The sequence below is a fragment of the Stomoxys calcitrans genome, chromosome 1 (genome assembly GCF_963082655.1).
Source record: "Stomoxys calcitrans chromosome 1, idStoCalc2.1, whole genome shotgun sequence".
NCBI lineage: Eukaryota > Metazoa > Arthropoda > Insecta > Diptera > Muscidae > Stomoxys > Stomoxys calcitrans.
In genome coordinates, this window is record NC_081552.1 from 74,639,966 (window position 1) to 74,652,600 (window position 12,635).

Consider the following 12,635-nt stretch of genomic DNA (forward strand, 5'->3'; position numbering starts at 1 on the left):
ATGGGTACGTAAATAAGCAGAATTGTCGATTTTGGAGTGAAGATCAGCCAGAAGCATTGCAGGAGCTACTAATACATCGAGAAAATGTCACAGTTTGATGCGGTTTATGTTCTGTTGGCATCATTGGACCGTACTTCTTTAAAGATGATGCGAATCGTAACGTAACCGTGAATGATGAGCGCTATCGTGAGATGTTATTCAACTTTTTTTTCCCAAAATGCAAGAGTTTGACTTGCATGACATGTGATTTCAAAAAGAGGGTGTCACATGCCACACACACAGTACGCGTAACAATTGACTTATGGAGAGGCGAGTTCGGTGAACATTTTATTTCACGTTTGGGACCGGTCAATTGGCCACCTAGATCGTACGATTTAACGCGATTCAACATTTGCATGAAATAATCTTTAAACATTAAATCATATAGATTTAAGATTTCACGCATTGCATGTGTTTTTTTCTTTTGAAGAACATTCCTATAGCTTTTAAAAAAATCACCCTTTAATAGGGTGCGATGCGAACTCTCACCTCATTTCATGGGGTAGTACCAACACTAATAAGCGGGCACAAGCCCTGGCAGAGTTCTTGAATACTAACGATCTAATAACACTTAATTTTGGCAACACCGCTACCTTGTTAATAGAATTAGGGAGGAGGTTTTAGATGTGACAATATGTTCGGAAAATCTAATCGATGAGGTTCAGGATTGGAGGGTCTCCATGGAACACTCATTCTGGCCATCGCTACATTAGGTTTAGAATCACATGGTAAACGCCAAATCCGATAAGCTTCCGGAATAAGTTGAAAACCAACTGGACAAAATTCAGAAGACTACTCAGAAGAATACTTGGGCTACATAATTTAGATTGTGCAAGCATAGAAGACATTGACAACAATCTCAACAAGATTACGACAGCACTGGTGGGGTCCTTAGAAGATAGTTGTACTCAAAGCAAATCAGCCCAAGAAAACCCCTGGATAAGAGGTCCGCAGACGTCCTAAAAAAAGCACGCCGTAAAAAAGCGTATGTGTATTACACACGGCTCAAGGAATACAATAAAGTTACGAGAGCTAGAAGTTTTTCGATGTCTATGGCGTTAATGACGCCGCCAAGATGAAAGTTTCTCTCAAAATCCATGTCCAAACTGAAACGTTAGTGGACAACATTGGAGTGAGAGCAGCGACAACGGAGGACATGTTGAGGCTTTTGATGAAAACTCCTTTTCCACCGGATGCGAAGGGACTCACGGAGATACCGTAATCTTGGAATAATGACGTTGATCCAAGGTTTATAATTACGGAATTAATGGTGTAGGAGCTACAAACCATTTAAGTCAACCGGACCTGATGGAATATTTCCAGCGTTGCTACAGAAGGAGGCCGACTATCTGGCGCCCCATCTGGTCACAATTTTCACAGCCTGCCTAGGATATATATACTCCAAAAGCCTGGCAGGAGGCAAGGAAGTTATTTATACCCAACCCCAGCAAGGCAAGTTATGCGACACCAAAAGCCTACAGACCTAAAAGCCTTACGTCCTTTCTACTCAAAACCATGAAACATTCGGCGAACTGCTCAACTACAAACAGCACGCCTATGTTAAGGGAAGGTCGGTGTAGACTGCCCTGCACGAGGTTGTTCATAAAATAAAAGAATTCTGATCCAATCTTTAGACCAGTATCGGGTGGACCCGGTCCTTAGAGACTGGATGCACTCAGAGAAAAAAGTTTGCTGAAAATTGCAAACACTGTATGCTGAATATTAGTGGTTATTTGTGCTGCTAATGTGGCAGTTGTTCTGCTATTACAGCAGTAGTTCTGGAATTTCAGAGCAGCAGGTTTACTCCTGGAAAGTCTGTTGTTTGCTGAAAATGATTACTGCCTAATTATAAAGGGGATGTTAGAAGAAAAAAATAAAATACAAATATAAATGTGTGTCTCAGTAGATGTTTATAATCACTGCTGAATGTGTACTTTCCATAATCTTTTTCTTTAAATTTAGATACAAAAGGCCATGCCAGTCATTTACACATTAGTATCGCAATAAAAGCGAGCGAGCTCAGTCACATTTCGTATACCAATGGATGGACAGTAATATTCCATGAATTAAAATCATCTTTTCCAACAAAATTCCACACGGGTTAAGTGCGAGACAGCCACTTGGGCTATGAGACTTAAGGCGACGGGAAAATGGATTGAGGATAGGAGCAGCTCATACCATCGCGGTATATCGAGGCGATCATAGGAAACCTATAAGGAATGAAGAGGTTTTCGATCGGATACCTGAGAAGGCACTTGAGGTTGAGTGCACTGTTTCCAACGGCACAGTCTTGGATTGACGGAACCCCATCCCATCTGGAAGATCATGTAAGACGGATGGATCAAAGCTAGAGGACAGAGTGGGCCTGGGGGTCTAGATTGAGAACCCAGGCACTGAGTTTTCAACTGTTTTCGACTGCCTGGCCATAATACGGTCCTGCAGGAGGAGATCCGGGCGATTACGGAATGTGTGGTGTTAACGCGAGGAAGTCGAGTATGAACATGTTTACGGACAGTAAACAGGCCATAAGGACAATAACAACCAGGACGGTTAGATCACAAACAGTCTTGGAATGCAAGAAGGAGATTAACGCCTTCTCTGAGGATGGCACGATCCGCATCGTTTGGGTGGCGGGCCATAGCAGAGTAACTGGGAATGATAAAACGGACGATTTGGCATTGAAAACCAGAGAACTGCTAAAATCCTGTGGGGAGCTCCAGATCGTGAAAAGACGAGGCTATTACTTTCGGTATCATAACGGGACACATAGGACTACGTGCTCACTTATGCGAAATCACTGCGGCAAGTGATAGCATGTGTAGGGCACGCGGGAAAGATGATGAGACGTTGGAGCATTTAGATGGGGACACAATACCAGACATGAACCAACATAGGGCCGTGACATGGAAAACAATTAAGGATTTTGTAAGAAGCACGGAATTCCTAACTTATATTTTCTTTTTTGAGGTTACTTTTTTATTTAGTATTAAGAGCGCAGAACAAGCTGATTACTGACTTAGGTGTATGTCCATAGTTGTATAGGGCAGATTAATATCAGATTAATATAATTTAAGTCCAGTTTTAAATTTTGCTTTGGTAAATCTATGACGTTTTAGTGCTAGTTCCGAAAAAAGTAATTCAGCTTTGTGACTATCGGTTGCAGATATTATCAAATTTATTTGTTCAACGCTTATTAAAAAAGCTTCAATTCACTAAGAACAAATGCATTTGTTCTGTTCACAAGCAACTGGGATATAATAAACATGCAGTGCAAACAGAAAAATATTCTTTATTTTCATAAATCGCTGCAGGTCGGATCTTAGGTTTGTTTTATTTAGTTTGCATCACTAAAAATTGGCCTTTCTAATTTATTACAAAATCTCTAAATTTGCATAAATAACCATTGGGACATCTCAAATTGGACTGATTATAACCAGCGTTACTTTGGAACTACTCCTATTGACTTATTTAGCGCCATTAACTTATTAAATAAGTGCTGAATGAATTCAAGGCATTGCAATAGATTTGAAATCTAGTGATCTGCGACGTACAAAAAAGTGAGACACCAATTAAAAAATGTTTATAAAGGGTGATTTTTTTGAGGTTAGGATTTTCATGCATTAGTATTTGACAGATCACGTGGGATTTCAGACATGGTGTCAAAGAGAAAGATGCTCAGTATGCTTTGACATTTCATCATGAATAGACTTACTAACGAACAACGCTTGCAAATCATTGAATTTTATTACCAAAATCAGTGTTCGGTTCGAAATGTGTTCAAATTTTGACAAATTTTGTTCAGCGATGAGGCTCATTTCTGGTTGAATGGCTACGTAAATAAGCAAAATTGCCGCATTTGGAGTGAAGAGCAACCAGAAGCCGTTCAAGAACTGCCCATGCATCCCGAAAAATGCACTGTTTGGTGTGGTTTGTACGCTGGTGGAATCATTGGACCGTATTTTTTCAAAGATGCTGTTGGACGCAACGTTACGGTGAATGAACACATTTCGAACCGAACACTGATTTTGGTAATAAAATTCAATGATTTGCAAGCGTTGCTCGTTAGTAAGTCTATTCATGATGAAATGTCAAAGCATACTGAGCATCTTTCTCTTTGACACCATGTCTGAAATCCCACGTGATCTGTCAAATACTAATGCATGAAAATCCTAACCTCAAAAAAATCACCCTTTAGTTGCTTTCGACTATTTGGGACTTTCATTGCCATGCTTCAAGATGTGTATACACGTCCATTCTAATTTCTTTCGATTACCTGTCGTGGACACTAAAAGAAATTGTTTTTGTCATATTAAAAAAAAAATGTCTTGATTAATAAAGTTATACAAAACATATTTATCTGCATATCGTTAGGAGATCGTTAAAAACTCTGTTTATTTTTTCAACAGATTTTTATCGAAATATTTTATTAGATGAAGTGCCTTTTTACACCCGTAAAAGCAGCTGGCATGAATACGATAGACCAAATCGGAGAATTATCTCCAAAAACAAAAGAAACCCCACTTTATGAGAAGATTGAGCGTACACAGGGGAAATCGACACCCAAATTCTGGTTAAAAGCGTGAATAGACAATTAGAAGCAGTTGTCGCATCTAAAGAAGGGCCCCGCGAAAATCAAGTCATGTAAAAATGATTTTTTTTTTCAAACAATAATTATGTGCTTTCTTAGTGTAAATGTAAACTTCTTTCATATGACTTTCCAAAAATTTTTAGGTTTTTCACTACATTTGTGACTTATCAAGAATTTAACGTCTTGAAATCCGGTTGTATATGTAACGATCTATATTCCATTGAAGTTTAGTGCCAAAAAAATAAATATCTATATTTTAATGGTGAGTATATAGCCATGTTATTTGCTAGACACACGTGCACTTAAACTTTATTTAGCGCATCTTGCCCAACCAAGATAGGTAATGCCTATACACAAACAAAAAATCAGTGCAAAGTTTCAGCTCAATATTTATTTTTAAAGACTGGACCGACGGAAGAAGAGACAGACGATTATGGCAGGATCGTCTTAGAATTTTACGATGATCAAGGACATGTAAATATTTTGTAGGGTCGAATGGATATTTCGTTTTGTTGCAAAGGGAATGACTTAATGAATATACCCCAATCCTTCGATATAAAAATAAGAGAATAAAAACATAATTAAGAACTACAAATTTAATAAACTACTTCAAATATTTATTTTAACTCAAGCTCATGGTCGTTGTATTTTATTGAAATTTTAATTTATTTAAAATATTTTGCCAATCCGTTGGTGGTCATTTTCAAAAAAAAAAAAAAAAAACTTACAAAATATATAAACAAACACGCATGACATAATATTTAACATCACCTATAGCACACTTCTTTAACTTGAAAAAATGTTGTGTGAAACAAAAATACAAACAAAAACTAAAAGCTTTGCGACCATCTTCGTCGGCCGTTGTCTGTTTTGATACAGGCATTTCTTATTGGATTTTGTTTACTCGTTTTTAAGTTAAAGTAAAAATATATTGAAACCAGATAAGCAGGACATAAATATAAAATGAAGAGCCGAAAATGCTCACCAAAAAACAGCACTATCCGAACACTGTGCTGCAGAACAACATGAGCCAGACTTAGAGAGAGTGAGAGTCATAGATAACGAGATAAATTACAGCAATAGACTGACACTGGAAATTTAACATATCATCAATACAACAACAACTAGACGTATGAACTACAAGGCAGACACAGAGGGATGTGCGAGAAACTACAGACCGCTTATAAAACGAGACGACAAAATCCAACAAGAAATGCCAGTACCAAAACAGACAACGGCCCACGAGGATGGTCGCTTAGTTTTTAGTTTTTAGCTTTCTGTTTGTATTTTTGTTACTCAACATTTTTGTAATTTGAAGTATGATGTGGGTGAAGATAAATATTATGCTTATACGTGTTTGTGTATATATTTTGTTTTTGGTTAGATTTTCTTGAAAATGCCCACCAAAGGATGGACGAAATATTGAAAGATAAACGATCGTTAAAAAAAAACAACAACGATCTTGAGCTTGAATTAAAATAAATATTTGAAAATATCAAAAAAGGTCGCATACAAATACACTTTGATTTAATAAACTAAAATTAAAAAAAAAAATTATAAAAATATATAAATTAAAATAATTACATAAAATTAAAAAATAATATTAAAAAACTAAAAAAAATTACATTATTTAAAAAATTTTAAAAATAAAAATATTAAAAAACAGATGCAAAATTGCTAAAAAATAAATAAAAAATATATAAAACATTAATTAAAAATAAATAAAAATAAAGTTAAAACAAATTTAAATAAATTAAAATATTTTAAGAAGCAAGAAAAGAAAAACTGTAAATCGCAAAAAAAAACCCAAAGCGTTCTAATCTTATATTCCCTTCTCCATGGATCGAATTTGTCAAGTTCTTTGAATGACTTTTTCAAATATATATGGGCTATATTTATTTCAGTCTATGGAAACACAATTCCTTACAGACTATTGCTTAGTAATAAATTAATTCTAAAATACCTTTAAAATATGTTGTTAAACTCTCTAAGTGATCTAACAATAGGTTCATCCATACCATAATTAGTTCTACGGGTCGGAACGTTAAATACTTCAAATTCCTTAAATCTACGAGGGGGCACATTAAAAGGGTTTAATAGATTAGGACAGTTTATATATCCACAAATAATTTTGTACAAAAACAAAATGGATTGAAAGCTTCTACGACGCGATGATGTTGGGAGATGACTTAGTTTACACCGTGACTCATAGGCTGGTATTGGATGATCAAAATACAATGAGTACACGGCGAAATTTATAAATTTACGTTGCACTCTTTCAATTCTACCAATTGATAATTGAGACGAAGGGTTCCAAATGATTTGTGCGTATTCCAAATTAGAGTGGACAAAATATATGTATAAAGTTTTACGGACATACGGATCAATGTAATATGAACAATGGCGTTTGATAAAAGCAAGAAGTTTATAGGCCTTAGGTAGGATAAAATCAATATGAGATTTGAAAGAAAGTTCCGAATCAAATACGACCCCCAGGTCAAGGATTTCTTGCACTTTCTTAAGTCTATTATCCTTGATAAAAAAATCCATGAATATAGGACAATGTACTCTCCCAAAGAAAACATGGAAGCACTTGTCAATATTAAGACATATTTTTTTTATCTCACACCACTTAACTAAAGAGAAATCAACTCGTTTCAAAATTTTCATATCATCTGCGTATAGCAGGTATATTGAGTAAGAAATGACAGAGGAAATATCATTAGTAAAAATGTTGAAAAACATCAAGTATTAAGTTATTGACCGATATGGACCGGGCAATTCAAGTATTAATTGGGCCCTCCAGAGGCTCAAAAAGTCAAACTGGGAGATCGGTTTATATGGCAGCTATATCAGGTTATTAACCGATTTAGACCATACTTGGAATAGTTGTTGAAAGTTATACCAAAACGACATATGCAAAATTGAATGCAACCATATTGGATAATAATTGCGCCCTCAAGAAACCAAAGAAGTCTAATCGATTTATATTATAGTATACCCCCCATCTTATGTTCTGGGTGCCCGACCACAGAGATATACCAGGGAATTGTAATGCGAACGAGCTTGCGAGACTAGGAACTCCTCTACACATTCCAGCGATACAGGAATCAGTGGGTATGCCTCTAGCGACAGGCCCGCAGGACACAAATTATATATGGTCACTAAGAGGGCTGTTAGCATTCCAAAAGTATGTGGCCTTATCTAGACTCGAAGAGGTCTACTGCTTTGCTGTCATTGGCTAGAACAGATGTCTCAGTCATTATGTCCGCATGACAGTCGCTGTCTAATCAGAAAACATGCTGACAGACTGAAGGTTGCCAGCAACGACTTTTGCAGAAGCTGTGAGACATCGAAGAAGAAGAGACAGAACACCTTCTGTGTGTGTGTGTCCCAGAAGCAGTTCCACTTTAGGTTCTCATATCTTTGAGAACCTGTCTGATTTAGCGGATGTGAACATTCGCAAGTTATTGGGCTTTTTAAAGCAATCTGGATGGTTCAACGGCAGGAACTAGAAGGCATCTTCCTTCTTCTGTTTCTGTGGTATTACAATGGACGAAAACGTCGAAGTGATTCTGATGGCGGACTGCCACTTAAACCTAACCTAACTTAACCTAACCTAGCACAGTTGTTGGAAATCATAACAAGACACTACATCCAAAATTTCAACCAAATCGGAAAAAATTGCGGCTTGTAAAGGCTCAGGAAGTCAAATCGGGAGATCGGTTTATATGGGAGCTATACCAGGTTATAGAACGATTTGGACCGTACTTAAGACAGAAAATCATATGCAAAACTTCAGCCAAATCGGACAAAAATTGCGGCTTGCAGGGGCTCAAGAAGTCAAATCGGGAGATCGGTTTATATGGGAGCTATATCTATATGTGAACCAGTATGGCCCATTTGCAATCCCCAACAACCTACATCGATACTTAGTATCTGTGCAAAATTTTATATCGTATCGTGATTTCGACAGACACGGACGGACATGGCTAGATCGATTCAGAATGACGCGACGATCAAGTATATATATATATATATATACTGTATGGTGTCTTTGACGAATATTTCGCGGTGTTACAAACGGCATGACTGGATTAGTATAGCCCCCATCCTATGGTGGTGGGTATAAAAATAAATAATAATAGAATAAATTTAAAGTGGATTTTGAAAACAAAAAAACTCACTGGCGTAACCTTTCTAGTTGATAGCGCCAACTTTGTCTTATTGTGTAAGCTCTGGCAAGACTTAAACTTTTGATTACACTGCAGGCCCGTGGTAGCTTATGTATGGATCGCTCACTGTTTAAGATCAGGTGTTTCAAAGGACGGAGCAGCCTTTCGATATTGGTGATGAAGATATATATTCCACTTTTCTTCAGCTGTTCCTGTCACATGGCAAATATCGACCTGCATGTTAGGTACAAAATCCCAACGATCTGCACAAGATAGGTTTACGGAATATGAGGCAAACAAAGCTTAAGGCACCTTTTTTGAAAGGAACCTGGGACACAAATTGATACAAAGCCTGGTCTGAAAAACACCGGGTGTGTCTTGTGTAATGAAAACAAAATCATATTTTATTCCTACGTGCGCTCTGAGAAATAACTGATCGTTGTGATATTCAAGCCTGCTACCTAAAATAAACGCGTTGGGACAAACAATAAATGTTCTAATAATTAGTATGGGTTGTGTAGCATTATATTTGATTATTTCTAAAACTAGCTTAACCGGGCCCGCTCCGCTGCGCCTTCTTTTACTATATGGATCAAAATTTTTCCTTGAATATTTATGTTCGACAATTAAAGAGCTTTTAGTGAAATATCATGCTACGGAAATAGTATATCGCCTGACTAACAGTTTAACTATATAAGTGCCTTTATCTGAATCCCATATGATCATTATTGATCTACGAATTTAAGTTTGGATGCTAAGTGTACTCCGTTCTTAAAATACTTTATTTCAGCCCGATATTGTCATGATATTCAGGCATTTGCTGACATTTTTAGCACTACCTACTCAGATAATTATTATGATTTATGTGGAACATATCCATACACAATCAACAGTTCAGCTTATATAAACGTGTCTGGGATTGGCGAAAACGTAGTACTTGAAAATTTAAGGTCACTGAAGATAACTTTTAATCCCGGTCCAGATGGAATTCCATCGAACATTTTAAAGCATTGCGCTCTCGAACTTTCGTATCCCCTTTATACACTTTTCAACAGTTCATGAATCTGCCGGATATCTGCCGGAATTGTGGAAGCAATCTTATATAAGACCGTTATTTAAAGCCGGAAATCGCAATGAGGTATCTAATTACAGGGGCATTTCAATTTTGAATGCTATTCCGAAGCTATTAGAGAAAATTCTGACTGACACTATTTCACATCAAGTCAATTCTACAATATATTGTCCCCCTACCAACATGGGTTCCGGAAATCGAAATCGACGACAACAAATATTTTAGAATTTACTTGTTTGGTCAACGATGGCTTTAGGGAACGCTACCAAACGGATACTATTGGGTTGCCCAAAAAGTAATTGTCGGTAATATAGTTGTAATATAGTCGGCGTTGACAAATTTTTTCAACGGCTTGCGACTCTGTAATTGCATTCTTTCTTCTGTCAGTTATCAGCTGTTACTTTTAGCTTGCTTTAGAAAAAAAAGTGCGCGAAATTTTGTTTACATTTGTTTGTTTGGCGTCAATTTTAATATGGGTACCACATGTATTGAAAGAAATTCATTTAACAAACCGAATCAACGCTTGTGATACGCAACTTAAACGCAATGAATTCGATTCGTTTTTAAAAACGATTCATAACTGGAGATGAAAAATGGATTGTTTACAACAACGTTAGTCGAAAACGATCATGGTCCAAGCATGGTGAACCAGCTCAAACCACTTCAAAGGCTGATATCCACCAAAAGAAGGTTATGCTGTCTGTTTGGTGGAATTGGAAGGGTGTGGTACATTTTGAGCTGCTTCCAAGGAACCAAACGATTAATTCGGATGTTTACTGTCAACAATTGGACAAATTGAATACAGCCACCAAGGAGAAGCGACCAGAATTGGTCAATCGTAAAGGTGTCATATTCCACCGGGACATCGCTAGACCGCACACACCTTTGGTCACTCGCCAAAAACTGAGTGTGCTTGGCTGGGAACTTTTTTGGGGAAGGGGTGGACCCCCAGAAACTTGGTCCCACATTTGGATATCAGATTCGTATTTTATTCCCAAATACCTTTCATTTGAGTCCCATATTGCCATGGTCGGTATATATATCCGATTTTGGGGTGTTTTGGGGGTTGGGGTGGTCCCTCAAACACTTGTTCCGACAATTGGATATCAGATTCGCCTTCTAATCTTAAATACCTTTAGTTTGAGTCCCATATTGTCGTGATTGGTGTATACATATATATATATATATATATATTTGGTACCCCATCCGAAATTTGAAAACAAAATTTTTGTTTGTAGGGTACTATAAGAGAGCACACAAAATTTGTTTAAATCGCACCACCCATCACCGATCACCACCCAGAAAGAAACACAAATTGATTTTTATATATAAGAAGATATGAACCAAAATTAAGGTTTTAAAGTCTAGCATTAAGCATGAAAATTTACCTAAAATAATGTCCAAAACCATTAGATGGCTGTTTAGAAAAGTAAACTTCTAGAAGAAGAGAAGAATCACTGTTGATGAAGGACAATTTGTCTTAATCAACGGAACATTGTGTACGCGCAAACAAAGCCTAAACACCTAGTATTCGCATTTTGAGGCAATAATGTGTGCGAAAATATGCCAAGGTATGAACTTTGGGCCCGCAAAAGACGCAATTAATACATTTGCCAGAACCAGGGAAATAAATGCACGCACGCACACACACCAACAGCCGGTACTCTGTTCCTTATAGCCCATACAAATGTTCACACAAACTTGGTATACGCGCCAGCATTCCGGATTTTGATGAATTATTGTTTACTTCCAACGGACGATGGGGGATTTTGTTTTTGTTGTTGAGCTTACTGAAATGACTTGGGATACTCAATTCCAAAAAACCCCCTCTTATGCCGCATTCGTACAAGCAACAAAAGAAACCATTAGCCAGCTTGCTACAACAATGTATTAATATTAGCACATACAGTACGACAGCCGGCCAGCCGGCCAGCCAGCCAGCCAGCCAGCTAAACGACCAAAGCCGGCAAAAGAAAACGGCAACCCAAAGCCCATAAAGAAAATGTGATAAAAACACTATACGAAAAGCAAACGAATGGAAATTAAAACAAGTCAGGACCATGATGAGCAGCTAGCTAGCTGGCTGCCAAGCAAAGCTGGCACACAAATGTCGAATGTCGTTTCATCGTCGCCACCGTCTGTGAATAAATGTTCATTTGTTTGTCCGTCCGTCCATACATACGGCTAGTCTTTAGACTGTGCAATGTTAGTATGGTGCAAAAGGCACAAAAGCAGCACGTCCCTGACAATGTCTGCTCATCAACATTTATGCCGCCAACACTGTAGCCAAAGCCATTCCCATTCCTATTTTCTTCACCACCACCACCACCATCTCCATCACTGCCCCACCGCCATCATCAACAACAGGCCCTTACACCACCATTCAACAATCGAGCAAAGACCACTGTCGTCAGCCACAATAGAAACTCATCGGCCCATTGAAAACATCTACATCAACATCTATAGACGTAAGGGGACCGCCGGGATCGACCCGTAAAATAGCGCTTAAGCTTATGGCATACAACAAAAGCAACAGCGAAAAGGTGCAGGAGGCTGAACAACAAGCAGGCAAGCAATCGGAGGAAAGCAAATAGCAAATAAAAGCCAGAATGAATGTGTCAGCCGCCAACAACTATTAAAATGAAGCAATAACACAAACCAAACCTCATCATCAGCACGTACAGCCATCGTGCAACGCCATCATCACCGACTTCTTGTTCTTATTGAGAGTCGCCGCCACCGTCACCGTCACCGCCATCAA

The 12,635-nt window shown here is 37.8% G+C and overlaps 1 protein-coding gene across 8 annotated transcripts in view; it reads right to left on the reverse strand.

The window, feature by feature from the left end:
* Positions 1–12,635, reverse strand: part of LOC106085505 (CTP synthase) — a 158,520-nt gene that overhangs the window by 36,854 nt on the left and 109,031 nt on the right. The gene's annotated exons all lie outside the window — the stretch shown is intronic.